The sequence below is a fragment of the Malania oleifera genome, chromosome 6, assembly GCF_029873635.1.
Source record: "Malania oleifera isolate guangnan ecotype guangnan chromosome 6, ASM2987363v1, whole genome shotgun sequence".
In the NCBI taxonomy this organism is placed as follows: Eukaryota; Viridiplantae; Streptophyta; class Magnoliopsida; order Santalales; family Ximeniaceae; genus Malania; species Malania oleifera.
In genome coordinates this window covers 47,273,191-47,290,202 of record NC_080422.1, presented here as the reverse complement: position 1 = coordinate 47,290,202, position 17,012 = coordinate 47,273,191, and positions in this window count along the sequence as shown.

The following is a 17,012-nucleotide window of genomic DNA, read 5'->3' as shown; positions in this document are numbered from 1 at the left end:
AGTATGGGTTATAAAACAAATTAACTTTTCACTTGATAATGTCATAGGTTTGAGAAAGTTGCAAGTGTGTGAGCTTAAAGAACCCAAGAGGAAAGTTTATAATAAGATTCGCTTAGTGAAGAAGCGGATGAAGCTGCTACATATAATCAAAGATAAACAGCTTTTCCAGAATCAGCAAGATCTTCTCTACAACTCTAGATTACATCAGTTTCCCTGGAAACTGAGGTCTGAATGGGGTGGCTTGTACATCGTTGAACACATTCATTCCCACAGCGTAGTAGAACTGGTGGATCTAACGAATGATATACAAATTGTATTTCAAAGTGCAGGGTTGCTAAAAAACTGAAATTAAGAAGACCTTTTAATTTAAGAAAGTACGTTTGGTTAATCTTTTGCGGAAACCTTAAAGGGAGTACATTGATTAACCGCTTGCGAAAATCTTGATAGGAGCGCTTAAAAATTCATTCATACAGGGCTACAAACTGAAATTTGGCAAAATGCTTAAATAAGAAAGTGCTGCAAGCTTTCACAAATTGGTTAAGTATTGTGATTGGTTGATTGATCATTGTTTGGTTTGTGATTGGTATTTGGCTTGTGTTTGGATTGTGGTTGATTTAAAAATAAGTCATTCTTGTGTGTTTGTTTAAGTTTACAAAAGGCTGAAAATTTGTAATAACAATTAAAATAATTTTTATAAACCCAAATCACCCCCCTCTTGGGATAACACGTTGACTTTCACACATGATCTCCTACACCAAATTCTAGCGCTTGTCGATGGGTATCTACATAGCTTTTCTATCGGCTCTAAGATGTTCTAATTCTTTTCTGAATAAGTTTGACTTTCTCATAAGCCCGTTGTACCATCTCTGGCCCCAATATCTACTTTTCTCCAATTTCATCCCAATATAACGGAAATCGACACCTCCGACCATACAATACCTCATACGGGGTCATCCCAATACTGGCCCGATAGCTGTTATTATAAGAAAACTTGAATAGTGGCATATATTGTATCCAACTGCCTCTAAAGTCCAGCACACATGCTTGTAGCATATCTTCCAATATCTGAATAGTCCTCTTAGTCTGTCCATTGGTCTGAGGATGAAAGGTTGTGCTAAAAGCCAACCAGGACCCCAAAGCTCTTTGTAAGCTTTTCCAAAACTGGGACGTGAAATGTGGATCCTAGTCAGAAACGGTGGATATAGGCACTCCATGCAATCTAACTATTTCCTATATGTATAGTTCTGCCAATCTACCCATGGAGTAGTTAACTCTGATGGGAAAATGGGCGGTCTTCGTCAGTCTATCAAAGACCACCCAAATGGCATCTTGTCCATGTTGTACCGACAGTAAACTCGATACGAAATCCATAGAAATATGCTCCCACTTCCATTCGGGTATATGAAATGGTTGCAATGGCTCCACCGGTCTCTGATGCTCAGCCTTCACCTGCTGGCATGTCAAAAACTGTCATACATACTCCGCAATTTCTCTTTTCATATTGCTCCACCAGAAGGATGACCTCAAACTCTTATACATTTTCGTACTCCCTAGATATACTGTACACAGGGAACAATGCGCCTCTTCCAAAATGGTTCCTTTAATCTCAACATCTGCAGGCACACAAAGTCCGGTACGGAACCTCAAAGCTCCGTCATCTGAAATACTGAACTCCGTCTCTTGACCACTTCACACATGATCCATAATCTTCATTAACTCCACATCTTTCACTTGAGTAGCTTTAATTCTTTCTTGTAATGTGGGTTGTACAACGATATTAGTGATAAACGCTTGATAATTACCCTCTACAAGCTGCACCCCGAGTCTTTCTAAATCCATTCTGATATGATGTGCAATTACTATCACTGATACAGATGCACTCCCTGATTTACGACTCAACGCAATAGCTACCACATTTGTTTTTACCGGGTGGTAAATGATGGTGCAATCATAGTCTTTAATTAACTCCAACCATCTCCTCTGCCTCATATTCAACTCTTTCTGTGTGAAGAAATATTTCAAACTCTTATGATCTGTAAAGATGTCACTTTTCCCACCGCACAGATAATGCCACTAGATTTTTAAGGCGTACACCACTGCAGCCAACTCTAAATCATGCATCGGATAATTCTTTTCATATTCCTTAAGTTGTCGAGAGGCGTATGCCACCACTTTTCCTTAGTGCATCAATACACACCCAAGTTCTTTTAGGGACGCGTCACTGTAGATCACAAAATCTTCATCCCCTGATGGAATGGTCAAAACTGATGCGGTGACTAGTTGTTGTTTCAACTCCTGAAAGCTCTGCTCACAATCATTATTCCATTCAAACTTAGCATTCTTCTTGGTTAGGCGTATCAAAGGCCCTGATAGTCTAGAAAATCTCTCTACGAACCGACGATAATATCCCACTAGTCCCAAGAAACTTCTGTTCTCCTCAACATTCTTCGGTCTCACCCAATTCATCACTATCTCTATCTTGTTGGAATATACAAAGATTCCATCCTCGGATATCACATGCCCAAGGAATGCAGCTTTCTCTAACTAGAATTCAAACTTGTTGCATGCAGTCTCCTTTCTCTGAGCATATGAAGTACCAGTCTCAAATGCGTCTCATGCTCCTCGAAACTCCTTGAATAGACTAGTATATCATCAATGAAAATCACTACGAACTGGGCCAAGTACTGATGGAAGACTTTGTTTATCAGATCCATAAATACAGGAAGAGCATTCATCAGTCCGAATGGCATGACCAAAAACTCATAGTGGTCATACCAGGTTCGGAATGTTGTCTTGGAGATATCCTTTACCTCGACCTTCACTTGATGGTACCCAGAGCGTAGATCAATCTTTGAATAAACCTATGTACCCTGGATCTGATCAAACAAGTCATCAAAACAGGGAAGAGGATACTTGTTCTTAATAGTTACTTTATTTATTTCTCTAGAGTTTATACACATCCTCATCGTCCCGTCTTTCTTCTTTACAAACAGAATTGGCACTCCCCAGGATGAGACACTAGGTCTGATAAACCCTTTATCTAACAATTCCTACAACTGATATTTAACTCTCTCAACTCTACTGGAGCCATTCTGTAGGGAGCTTTGGAAATCGGTGCCGTCCTTGGAAGTAAATCAATAGCAAAGTCAATCTCATGGTCGGGAGGCAATCCAGGTAGCTCCTCTTGAAAAACATATGAAAATTCCTTCACCACTAGAATATCGGCAAACTTTAATTCTTTCTCTGTCACTTCCTTTACATAGGCTATATACTCCTGACAACCGTCCAGGAGTAGCCTCCTCGCTTGAATGGCTGACACTAGCTGTGGTGAGGAACACACGTGTGACCCTACAAATCTAAACTCCTACTCCCCAAGAGGTCTGAATATCACCTTTTCTGATGATAGTTGATGCTGGAATAATTAGCAACTAACCAGTCTATTCCCAAAATTATATCAAATCCATGCATGTTTAACACTAATAGGTCAGCTGAAAATATTCTTCCTTGAATATCTACTAGATATAAGGGTGTAACGAAACTGAACTCCTCAGTTTTTAAAACTATTGAACCAAAACTAGACTGAATACCGTTGATTTATGAAGAAACCAAAACATTAATTTTTCGGTTCAGCTCGGTTATTTTCGATTTTATAAAATTTTGAACTATCAAGCCTAAAAACTATTTCTTGAGCGGCTGAGCCCAAGTTGGGTTGCATTCATGGACCAAAAGGCCATAGTTGATTTTATAATTCTGATTAGGCCAAGGCTTTGAATGCATAGCCCAGCACATAAGATATGCTGAAAGGTGGATCCAACTAGAATATATAAGGTGAGGAAACTTGTTTTCTTCCCATTTCCAACCGATGTGGGGCGGCTGGCATCAAGTTCCTATATCAGGCGGTTCCTGCACAAGAAGGCCGCCGGGAAGGGCTGCAGGTCGTCCGATCGAATCAGCAAACCAAGGACTATCAAATTTGAAACAGAGAAAATCGGGGAAGAAGAGATGGGGAGAGGGAGTTATCAAGACAATGGGATTGTGATGCAAAGGTCATTGAAGTGGCTTCACTTCAGGAGTAATTGGGAAGAGAAGGAGACGGTGGCACCATCACCTCTAGTAGTCATCATCCCAACATCCTCTGTTCTTACATTCCCCTACTCTACTTTCTTCCTTTTCAGTTTTTTCCTTCACACACACATACATATATATTATTATATACATAAATTAATTAATTAGAATGTTGTATCAGAATAGATCTGGAGTTTTTGAATCTAGATAACGGAGCCACCATCCAAAGTAACTATCAATATAATTTAAATTAAAGAAACCCCAAAACTACCGACCTAATGCCAAAGGGAAAGCTAGTCAGGACCTTCCTAGATGCATCTCACCATGAAGCCATCGACTTTAGTCAGGATGCCACCATGCCTCTGTATGGTCAAGCTCATTTGAATAATTTCTATCAGCTAGGCTATTCGTAATACGACAGTAGATGTTTTGGACCTTCTGGGTAACTGTAAGTGCCTTATTTTTCTTTTTTGGGAATTTTTATAGAGAGAGAGAGAGAGGATTTGAACTTTGAAGTGTTCTCAAATGGTTTGAAACCCATTTGTGTTCTGAAATATACATGCGATGAAGTCACTTCGGCCCTTTTGGGTGAAGTTTTTTGTCTTTTGTTTTTTTATCTTTGTTTTTGTTTTTAATTTTTTAGAGAGAGAGAGAGAGAGAAATTTTGAGTTGCCTCAAATGGTTTCTAACCCATCTGTGTTCTCAAAGGGCAGAAGCAATATGAAGTCACTTTCATATATAAATGTACTCAACACAACATTTACTGAAAGAAAAAAAAAATCTTAAAAAGAAGCACATTGCTGCCTAGCATAGGTTCTAATCGTATGGTTGGTTCCCTACATGCGATGAAGTTCCTTTAACCATTCAAGCGAGTCGTTGGAGAAGAAGTGAAGAAAAGGAAAATGATGGTGGAGCTGGGTGTTATTCCGACTTTGGTAGTGATGGTGGATTCGGAGGTGGTTTCTCGCCGGCGACCGACGATCCAACAGGCAACAACTATAAATATCAGGATTATATAAAATTATACAATTATAATGTAATTCAATTTTCAATTTTTTCAGTTCGGTTTTCATCCAAAATCGAAACCGAAACCGAACCCAAAATTTTCTATATTTCAAAACCAAAGCCGAAACCAAAAATCGAAAAATCGAGCCGTAATGTGTTTCGATTCGGTTTCGGTCTGAATTTTTATTTTTCTATAATTTTTGTACATCCCTAACTGGATAGCCTCTAAGCACCCTTCCACACCTCACTACTGAACCTGTCGGTGTTTGTCGGTGTAGTTACTAATAACTCAGTGTCTGACAGTTGAGTTTCTACCCCACATAATTTAACGTACCGTATAGACACAAATGAGTGTGTGACCTCTTAATCAAATAAAATAATAGCTTTAATTGAAAGCATATTAAATGTAATAACTGAAAAAAAATTAATTATTATTATTAATCAATTAATTAATTAAATAAACAAATGAAAGGAATAGTATGAAAGAAAATAATAATAATAATAATAATAATAATAATAATGATAATAATATTAATTATTAATTAAATATTATTAAACTAGATTAATTAATTAAATATTGTAAATATTGAACTTATTAAATAAATAAAATGATAGTTATACCTATATACATATATACATATATATATATATATATATGTTTATATATCTTGAAGGTTTTAGAACCTTTAGGAATCCTATTTCAATTTTGTTTCTTTCTTCACTCTCTCGCGTCTCTACTCTCCTTCGCCTTCCTTCTCTCTCACCTCATTTTTTCCGCAAATATTCGGCTGATCGGAAAATCGAAGTTACTGTTGGGTTCCTAAGTCCGCCACCGACATTTCTACCGGAGCGGATTTGTCGTGGAAGCGGCGTTGGCACCACTCCTGGGGAAAGGTAAACCTTCACTTTTTACTCAACTTATCCTTAGATTTTCAACTAAATCGACGATCAGACACCACCACGGGGTCCTAGTCTCGATCATCGTCGTTTTTACCGGAGTAAAGTTTCAATTTGGATATCCTAAGCACCACTCCAAAGCAAGAGTGAGATTTTGGGACTTAAGTAAATTGGTTATATTTAGAAGTTTAAATATTTATTGGGAATTTATGGGTCTAGGAAATGTTAAAATAGTATTTTATTTAGGGTTGATTTGATTAAATTAGGGTTATTGAATTCAGGGTGTTATTTGAGTATTTTTGGATTGATTATTAATTTATTGAAGGTATAAGCTTAGATATGAATGTATTTCTGAGATTAAATTGAGAAATTGGGATTTTATACAATTCAGGGTTGGTATATACATGACAGGCAGACTAGGTTTTTAGTGGGTGTTCCCATGAATTCAGGTAAGATAATGAATAGTTTATAATTTAGGAAATGTGAGTATGAGATTATTCAGGGAATTCAGTTATTTGACAGGAACATATATATATATATATATATATATATATATATATAAAATTCAGGTAAGATAATGAATAGTTTATACTTTAGGAAATGTGAGTATGAGATTATTCAGGGAATTCGGTTATTTGACAGGAACATATATATATATATGATATTGTCAGGGAAATGGAATTATGAACAACGTGGGCGTGAGTTAGAATTGGTAGACGAGTTCAGTTAGCCAAAGTAAGGGAAATATGCTATGCTAGAAATTTCAGAAATTTCATCAGTAGTATATGTGTTTCAGGGTGAATTCTATAGGGTATAAATTATTTTTATTATCAGAAAATACAAATTTTAGTACAGGGGTTTTTGTTTATTTAATTGTGTGACATTAGTTAATATTAGATTAGTTTAGGATTTATACAATTTTTCAAAATATCATGATTTACAGTGTTTTTGCATAGAAACATGTTTTACTAGATTTTACAGAATTATGAATTATAGCGTATATATAAACAAATATATTTTATAGACAAATATTATATAGATAGATATATTTTGCAGATAGATATTTATCAAACAGATATTTTATAGTTATTATACAGACAAATATTTTATGATATTTACAGAATGCCATGATTTCCAAAACCAAAACACTCAGATATTACAAATTATTTAGTCAGATATTACAGTTATTTCAGTTAGATATTACATCTATTTTAGTTAGATAATACAGTATTTCATATCAGATTTATAGTGTTATGGTTATTTTGAAATCATGATGAAACAACAAGACAATTATATATATTAGTATCATATAGTATTTGATCCCTGATGAATTATTTTAGACAGATTCAGTTAGAAGAGCACGGTACCATTGCTATTACAAGATCAGAGTGCAACCACACATCTTAGATAGTGTGTGGGAGGTTTGCGTCAACCGTGCCTGGAGGGATTGCAGATTCTCCAGAAGACTAGGATGAGGTGGCCGGTTTGACGTGGTAGCTACCAGTTCCGTGCCTAGGAGAGGTTGCAGTTTGGACAAGCTGAGGATTGGTAGAGTTACAATTGACTTACTTGGTAGGCCAACTAGGATTAAGTCCCGCCTATGAGCTGCACAACCCTGTCATGAGGGGTTAAATCATGAAGTAAAGTTTTCTAGGGTAAACATCACAGTTATGTATATGTATACAGATTTACAGAATATCAGCAGATACAACATGATACTAGAAGTGTGAAAAAGTAGAAAACTCAGATATTACAGTTACACTTTAAACTATGTTAGATGCAAGTTATACTATACATTTACGTACCAATTTTTACAGTTTCAGATATTGTCAGTATAGTATTTACGAAACTCAGTTGCCACACACTAGTAATAGCATATTTTTTCTTACTGAGCATTATCTCATCCCAGTAAATTAACACTTTTCAGGTGATCCAGTTAGATGAGCGAATTAGGCTCACAGTTAGAGAGGTCGTCTACACTACCCTATCTGAAGGATAGGTGTTATTAGGGGATTGTGTTTTTGAGTAGTATTCACGAGTGTTGGGTAGAAGGCGCTGGTATGATGTATAATTATGTATGTATGCTTTGGGTTAGTACTGGATTCTGGTATTGTAATTATGAATGTATGACTTTAAACTTTTCGCTGCATAGGTGATTTCAGGGGTATTAGAGTAAAATGATTATTAGTATATTTTATATACTATTTAGGAAAAAAATTATATATTATTTGGAAAGAAAAAAAATGGTATGAAATTTCAAGTTGTTACATTAAATTGACCTGTCACCACATCGCCAGTTGCCCCAGCATCTCCTGGTGTCAATGCGTAGACCCACGCCTGTGCGGTATTCCTCTATTGACCACCTTGGGGCATCTGGATGTTTCCTTGGAATGGTCTCAGAGTGGGAGCATTGCTCCGCTGTGCATGACAGTCTCGTGCCAAATGTCCCAGTCTACCATACTGATAGCAGACATTTCTCCCCGCTCGACACTCTCTCGTGTGTCTCTTACCACAACTAGGACAACCAAGATAAGTCTACTCGCCCTACATCTCATGGCTCCCCATCTCCTGCCTCTATCCCCCGCAATATCCACCTGTCCTCCATGGACCTCGGCTAGAACCCACCTGAAATCTAGGAGGTGTGGGTCTCTTCCTCTGGCTCTACACCTTAGTACCCCTCTACCTGCTCGCCTCTGCCACAGCGGCTCTATCCACTAGTTCTGTGAAATCCTGTACTTTCAACACCGCCACCTATTCATAAATTTCATGCCTCAAGCCTCTCTCAAATTTTCTTGCTTTCTTTGCCTCATTAGGAACGATGTACGGGACAAAGCGTGATAGTTCAATAAATTTTGCTGCATACTGTTGGATTGTCCGATGCCCCTGAGTCAGGTTCAAGAATTCCCCACTTTTGCTTCTTTAGTGGTGGCAGGAAAATATCGACAAAGAACATCTCTTTAAATAGGCTCTAGATTAGAGCTACAGGTACTGGTCTCTGCTCCTTTAGTAGTCCTACAGTAGACCACCAATGCTTAGCCTCCCATTCCAGTCGGAAGGTGGCATATAATACTCTCTGCTAATCGATGCAGCGCAATACAGTATGTATCTTTTCCATTTCCTGCACCCAATTCTCCACTGCAATCGGGTCCACACTCCCTAAAAAAGTCGGAGGATTCATTTTGGTAAACTACTCTATAGGACAACCTTGATCTGCTGATGGGCCTCCCTGCTCCCTAATGCTTTGTGCAATCTCAGCCACAACCTGCTAAGCTACACTTTGTAGAATTGCGTCTGAATCACCACCGCCCATACTAGAGGGCTCTGCACCATCATCACCATTAGCGTGAGCACTACTACCCCTAGGGTCCATCCTGAAAAGTAGACATAGTCTAAGGACCATATCTTTATAACATAACTAATGTATTTATCTAACTTAAATCTCATATCATCAATTAACCTAACATCCTTATTCTTAATTTAAGATTCAGTCCTGCAATTTTAGAAACACAACCTGACAATAGTTTGCTATGGCTTTCATGAAATTGTCACCCCAGGAAAGACACAGAAACCACTACGGAAATCTTGCTTCCAGACTGCGGAACAAAACCCTAAATTCTCATCTTATCTTCCCAACATTGACTCACTAAAATCCTAATCTACCCCATTTACTATCCTCTCCAAGATCTATTTTTATACTCTAGTATTGTTTCAGCTATGCACTAAAGTCCACATAACCTAGCAACCAAGGCTCTGATACAACAATTGTCATGCCCCGAAAATTTTGCTATATTTTTTTCCACATAATAATAATAGAACTCTTATACCATAAAACATAATCAAAGTCAACCCGAACCCAAAGAGGTACCGACGATCAACTTGTTTATACATACATGACAACTATGTAGCAGAAACTATAATATACTTAACCTTATATACAATACCAGAGTTTTATTGTAACAAAAAATACACATATACATCCCAAAAAGGACCATAAATATCCTAGGGTCATACCCCAAAAATCCATCCTGATCTCAACCCAACTACTTATCCTTCAATCAGGGTAGCACTAACAACCTCCTCTATCTCAGAGCTCGCTCCGCTCGTCAATTTGGGTTTTTTGAAATGTTTGTATTGTTGTGGTGAGACACCTCTCAGTAAGGGAGATAGACTAATATCAGTGTGTGGCAACATGAGTATTATTGTGTTATATACATACACTATTCGTGAAAAAATGTATCTGATAAGTAAAGAAAATTTGTACATAGTTTAATTGCATTTGACAAGTCAGGTAAAACTGTTCTGTATAAATTTGAATAAATCATAAATCAACATAATATACTGTATCATACTAAATTTATGTATACATATAAATCATCTGCTATATCTGTATATTACTGTAATTATACCCTGGATGGAAGGTTAAATCATGAATTAACCCTGCATGATCGGGTTGTGTGGCCCGAGGGCTGGACTTAACCATGGCTGGCCTACCAGGTTAAGTCAAACATAACATAACTACGCACGATTGCCCACCCAACCTGGTTCGCGCATCCTACTCTCCACAACACTTCTCGGGTCGGCATATAGTGGGCATCCTACTCTTCGTAACACTTCGGGGCTAATTGGCCTTCGACCCAACACTTTCTTAATATTGTGGTTTCACTATCGGCTAAAACCATCCTGGTCCACCGATCCTACTCCCTACAACACTTCTCGAATCGGCACACAGGGGTTACACTGTCAGCTAACACCATCCTGGTCCGCCCATCCTACTCTCGACATCACTTCTCGGACCGACACACATAGGTTACACTATCTGATCTGGCTGGCTAGCTATGGTGCCATACTTATAACATACTTAGTCCATCAGGGTTCTACTATCATATAGTATATTTCATTAATAACTGTAATAATATTGTTTCATGATTCTGTGTAAAATCTATCATAATAATAATATTTATGAATAGCTATTATAAATATATCTAGTCACGACATCTGGGCCGGTTGAAATATCCTGGCATCTGTGCTGACAAAATTATCACGGCATCTGCGCCGGCTGAAATATCACGGCATCTGCACCGATTGAATTATCATGACATCTACGCCAACTAAATTAATCACGGTATCCGTGCGGGCTGAATATCATAATATACTGAAAATATAATTTATGTACTAGTTATAGTTTTTCTAGAAATTGTCGTCAAATTATGTTTGTACTATGAATTCATAAAATATTCTGACATACCATTATTTACAGTAAAATTTATACGCATGTCACACACAAGTGATACTACTGTGTAAAAAATTATCTGGTCTGGGAAAACATATTTTGCTGATAAAATAATATTAAATCTGTTTCCAAAGTTTCCTCAGTTCAACATCAAGTATTCCCAAAAACTATACTAAATCATATATAAATTTTTGAATCAAATACTGTATATTCAATAATTAATTTTCTAAAAATACCTGACTTAATCTATCCCATTACTTGTTTCCTGAGAAGCTTGCTGAAAAACCCTAAACCACGCCCGCGACACTTAGAATTCCAAACCTTGAAATCGCATTATCCCCAGTTCAATCAACTCAACCCCAGTATATTTATCATCTAACACATTTCCTAGGTCCACATATTCCAAATAATCATTCAAATCCTAAAATAACTTACTTACTTTGATTTTGGAGTAGTGCCCAAGGACACCAAATCAACAATCTGCTCTGATCAACTTGCAAAGAATCACCCCTAGATCATCGTGGTGGTTCCTGATCGTTGAAATGGGCTAAAATAGAGCCGAAATTGAAGAGAGAAGGGGGAGTAGCCAAAATTTAGAGAGAGAAAGTGAGGGAGAGCAAAAATCCTCACTGAAATCTAATTTGAGCTTTATATAGACAGCTGTCTACATGGCCTCATCGACGAGACACGTGTACTCATTAACGAACCACACAAGGGTGTTCGTCGACGAAGATAATGGGTTGGTCGACGAACCCTTAATAGCATAAAATTCTCAACTCTTAAGATCTTTTCGTCGATGAGTGCAGGGCACTCGTGGATGAGTCCTTACTGATGCTCCCTTTAAAATTCCTTTTTTCCTTCTTTTTTTTTTTCTCTTTCTTTTCTTTTTCCTTTTCCTTTATCATTTTCATTGTTATTATTTTTTCATGTCTCTACACATCCTAAACTTGGCGTTGACAACTTTTTTGACTTTATTGAGGACATTTAAGAGTCGACTACCTCTTGTGTGATTGTGTGTTTGGATTTTATGATATTTGTGGTTATGTAGTTATGTGTCCTTATGTTTATATTGTGTATGTATGTTGTCATGAGATGATATGTCATATCTTATATATTTTTCCATGTTCATGCATTTTATGTATATTCATAAGTTCTCTAATTCACACATTTTCACTACAGCACACGAGTACTATATCCAGACCCCTACCCTTGTAGGTTGTAGGAGAAGGAAGAAGTAATGAGGTCTTTTGTGGGGCTTTGTCCTCCATATGGGCCTAATGAAAATTCCTTTATTTGGTTTCTTCTCTTTGAAGGCATTCAAGAGCCTTTAGAGTTTGTGAAATGCAGTGCCTAACTATGCGCTAGAAAATTTTATCTTATACTCTAAGATACAACTTTACCTGGTGTTTGGAGATGAACAAATACTAAGACACATGAAGCCATAGACATTATCCTTAGGGGCATGTCAATCATTCATTATGTACTTTTGTCTTCACCCTTGTAGAATCTGGTTGCATAAAAGGTACAATATGTCATTTGGATTGATTAAAAAGGTTTTGAGCCAAGCTTACTTTAAGACCATTTGATGTGTTTACACTATTTATGCTATTGAATTCTATTATCTTTGTTTCTAATTCATTTGCCTAGTGGAAATTTGCATTCTCTTTGTAAATCTTAATTCATACAATCTTCAAAAGTTAATCAAAATTCCATGAAGAAGGAAAATTTATCCAACTACTCATGACCCAATCATTACTAGAGCTTGGTCACAAAGCATGGAGTTGCTTAAACCTATTTAGAATGAAGAGAATATAGTTAGAATGGAATCTCCATTTGATAAAAGAATTAAGGCTTTGGAAAAGTCTATAGTAATTTTAGTCGAACTCAAAAAAGCAAAGTCTCTTGTAGTTTATAAAGCTCAACCTTTAGTTGCACCACCAGTTTCACAAGAACCCATATTCATTAATATGACTAGACAAAGGGCAAGTAATGAACCAGCAAAGTAACCCAATTCTAAGGAGAAAGAAAGTTAGCTAATGATAAAGATTTTACGAATTATATAGAAGAACAACTAAGGCCAATTCAAGGCATACAAGATGGAGGTGTTGGAGATTTGGAAGATTTGTGTCTTCTTACTGATGTAGACATACCAAAGAATTTTAACGTACCTAACTTTGATAAGTATAGTGGGACGGGGTGTCCTAAGATGCATCTTCAAAAGTATGCTCCTAAGATGACTCTTAATGCTAAGAATCAGAAGCTATTGATACACATACTCCATGAAAATTTAACGGGTCCATCTTTGAGACGGTATGCATCATTTGACAAGAATAGAGTTAAAAAATGGCAGAACTTGGCCAATTTGTTCTTGAAACAAAATTAGTTCAATGTCAACATTGCAATAGACCGAATGAGTCTTCAAAACATGGAGAAGAAGAGTTCATAAACTTTCAAAGACTATGCTTAAAGATGGAGGACAATTACTCTCATATAAATCCATCAGTATTGAACACTGAAATGATTAGTACTTTTGTGGGTACACTGAAAAATGTATACTATGACAAGTAGATCCAATATAGCCTATCAAATTTTGTGATAGTTGAGGCTATTGGGGAAAAATTGAAAGTGGATTAAAATTTAGAAAATTAATTAACTATACCACCTTGAAATCAGTTGAAAAAGTTGTGGAAAAGAATATCTTTGTCAAAAAATAGAAAAGTGAAGGAGAGGTGAATGCAGTTTCTGTAGACAAGGCACATGACCAAATTCCAGTTGAGACTATATTGCAAATATACCACTCAACCTATTATTAACTCTCAATCCAACATGCCTACCTCATCGAAATCTAATATAAATAAAGCCAATTCTAGCTCAACTCCAAGGAGGGAATTCACCACTCTTTCAATTCCCTTGGTTGACTTATACCACTAATTATCAGCACAAAGGAAGATTGTGTCAATATCCATGAAATCAAAGCAAAGTATAAGCTTCTATGATTCGAACATCAATTGTCAATATCATATAAATGCACTTGGTCATGCTACTAACTACTTAGCCCTTAAACATAAAGTCCAAGACCTCATTGATGCCAATATTTTGAAATTCCAACTAGTCAAAAATGTTTCAAATCTCAATGTGAAAAAAAATTGTTTACTAGATTATGAAAACACATCCATCAATACTCTAAAAGTATATGAAAATCATAGCATCAATCAATCAACATCTTCCATTACCATTAGCTTCACACCAAATGTGATCCAATATAATCCAAATTCCATATCCAATATCGAACCTTTGGTTATCAAACCACCTATTTCATTTCCATATTCCTCAAACCGAGTTGTGCCTTGGAAGTATGAAACAAAAATAGTGAAATTAGATGAGTTAGATGAGGTAGTTGATCTATCTGGTGTCGGTGGTATTAACAAGAAGTGGTCGTTGTTACACTCTTGAAGAATTGGAAAAGAGGAAGGATAAAGAAAAAGTGAGCGAAGATAAAGCAAATGAGTATGACACGGAGAAAAGTAAAGAAGTTAACTATTAGTAAGTTAAGATATTTCTATAATAACTCAAGATTAGTGACTATAACATTGTGGAATAGTTGAATAAAACTCTTTAACTCGAATTTCCATACTTAATTGGGCTTACAATTCCAAGAAATGCTATGCTAAAAGTATTGAAGGAAACTTTTGAATAGTTTGAAAATATTGTTAATTCCATCTTGGCAATAAAGAACATTGCCTACAAAAATGTAAAAACTCCATTAGATGGAAGGGGTCATGTAAGTCCTCTGTACATAATTGTACAACATCGAAAATCATACCACAATTCTTGGTTGATAATGGTTCAACACTCAACGTTTGTCCATATTCAACATTGGTGAAATTACGAATAAACAAGTCTTCAAAGAGAAAGAGCAGCTCGATAGTTAAAGCTTTCGATGGAACTATGAGAGAAATTATGGTAAAGATTGATCTTGATATTGAGACTGGCCCTTGTATCTTCACAATTATATTCTAGGTTTTGGAAATTGTGCTTTCCTTTAATCTGTTATTGGGTAGGTCGTGGATCCATAACACTGGGCCAGTGCCATCTTTATGGCACTAGAAGTTGGAAAATTTGTTCTTGGTGATCATTTGATTACTATAAAGGGAGTAGAGAACATTGGAGCTATCCAAACAAATGTAATACCTTACATTGGAGTTGAACTAATGGAATGTCCTCTCGACACAATAGAAACAATATCTTCAACTTTAACAATAAAAATTCAAAAATTTCATAACTATGACTTGCAGAAGCTAGCATGATAATTGATGAATGGATGTTGGAACGAGCGGATGAAATTGATTGAGAAAACACGTATGAGTTTGGACTAGTTATCTTAAATTCTCTCTACAATTTTTCTAAGTCATCATATGATATGAAGAATGGATTGGAGGTTGAACTAAAAGAAGACATCAAATTCAAGAAATTCACTGAATAATTTGAAGGAAAACTATAGCTGATAAAGAGGGGCATCAGCTGAATGTTCTTGCGTATGAGTGATTTTTTAAACACAAACCTTACTTTAGTTCGTCCTATAGCCAAAGAAAAATGTTCATTGTTGTAAATCTAGTTTCCTTTATATTTGTAAAATTTTTATTATTTCCCTGTACCATTCCTTCAACCCAAAGACATTGTTGATTATAATAAGAGTACCTTTTTTTAATTTGGTGGAAGAAATACAAAATTTGAGACATTAGAAAGATTTTTGAAGATAATTAAAGCACGAATCTGAGATAAAGAACTTCAAGGACATGTTCGAATCTAGTAAGAAGGCTAAAGACAATGGAGAACAATATCAACAAAGAAGTATCATCACTACCAAGGGCCTTGTGTAGTAAACATAGTTTTCTTTGGAAGAGCTACAATTTTAGCTAAAAGGATTCTCAAATATCTATAATGTAAACAAGAAGGTCTCAATCTTAGAAGTTTTGCTTTTCAAAATGATGTAATGACCTTTTGATAAACAATAAAGTTCAAATTTCTCCTTAGTGTGTCTTTAATTTCAACTATGACTTCATTATTGTTCAAGGGAGATAATCTTTTCAAAAAAAAATAAGAAGGAAAAGAAAAAAAAGAAGAAAAATGATAAAGGAAAGGAATATGGTTATTGCAAAGGAAAGAATTCTCAAGATATCATCAATGACATCTAAACTCCAACTGGACTTGATCCCTTTAAAAAAGGTACATAGGTAGCCTATCAAATGAAATGATATGTTTAGTACAAATAGTCACAAGGTTGAGGTCTCCAATGAGAATTTGATGCTTGTCATTTGGTTTTCAAATTTTACAATTAAACCAAGAGTTAGAATTTTGGATCGAAAGATTTCTTAGATGATATTGGGGTAGTTAAGGAAGTTCTTTGAAGTTCTAAAAGATTTCAAGTGGGGCAATTTTTAGGAAGTTTATGTCATTTTCAAAAGTTAATCTTTTGTGCTCAAACTTCTTATACTTCATAAAGAAATCATAAGGATATTATAAAAAAAAAAAATCAACAATAATCTTCCCATCCTGACCAAAATTTTGCTTCAATCAAGCTTCCAAAAATATTTTGCTTTCTTTTTCCTACCCTCATCATTTGGAATTCAAAACCTAAAATTGTTTACAAGGTGTTCAACAACATAATTAATGACAAATACGTAAATGCAAAAGACATGTTTCAGTGAAGTACATGAGAAGAACTTATGAACATTAATGGTTCCAAAGACTCTTACGGACACACCTAGTAGATGTTAGCAAAAGAAGGGTAATTGTTGATAGTCATTTTTGACCA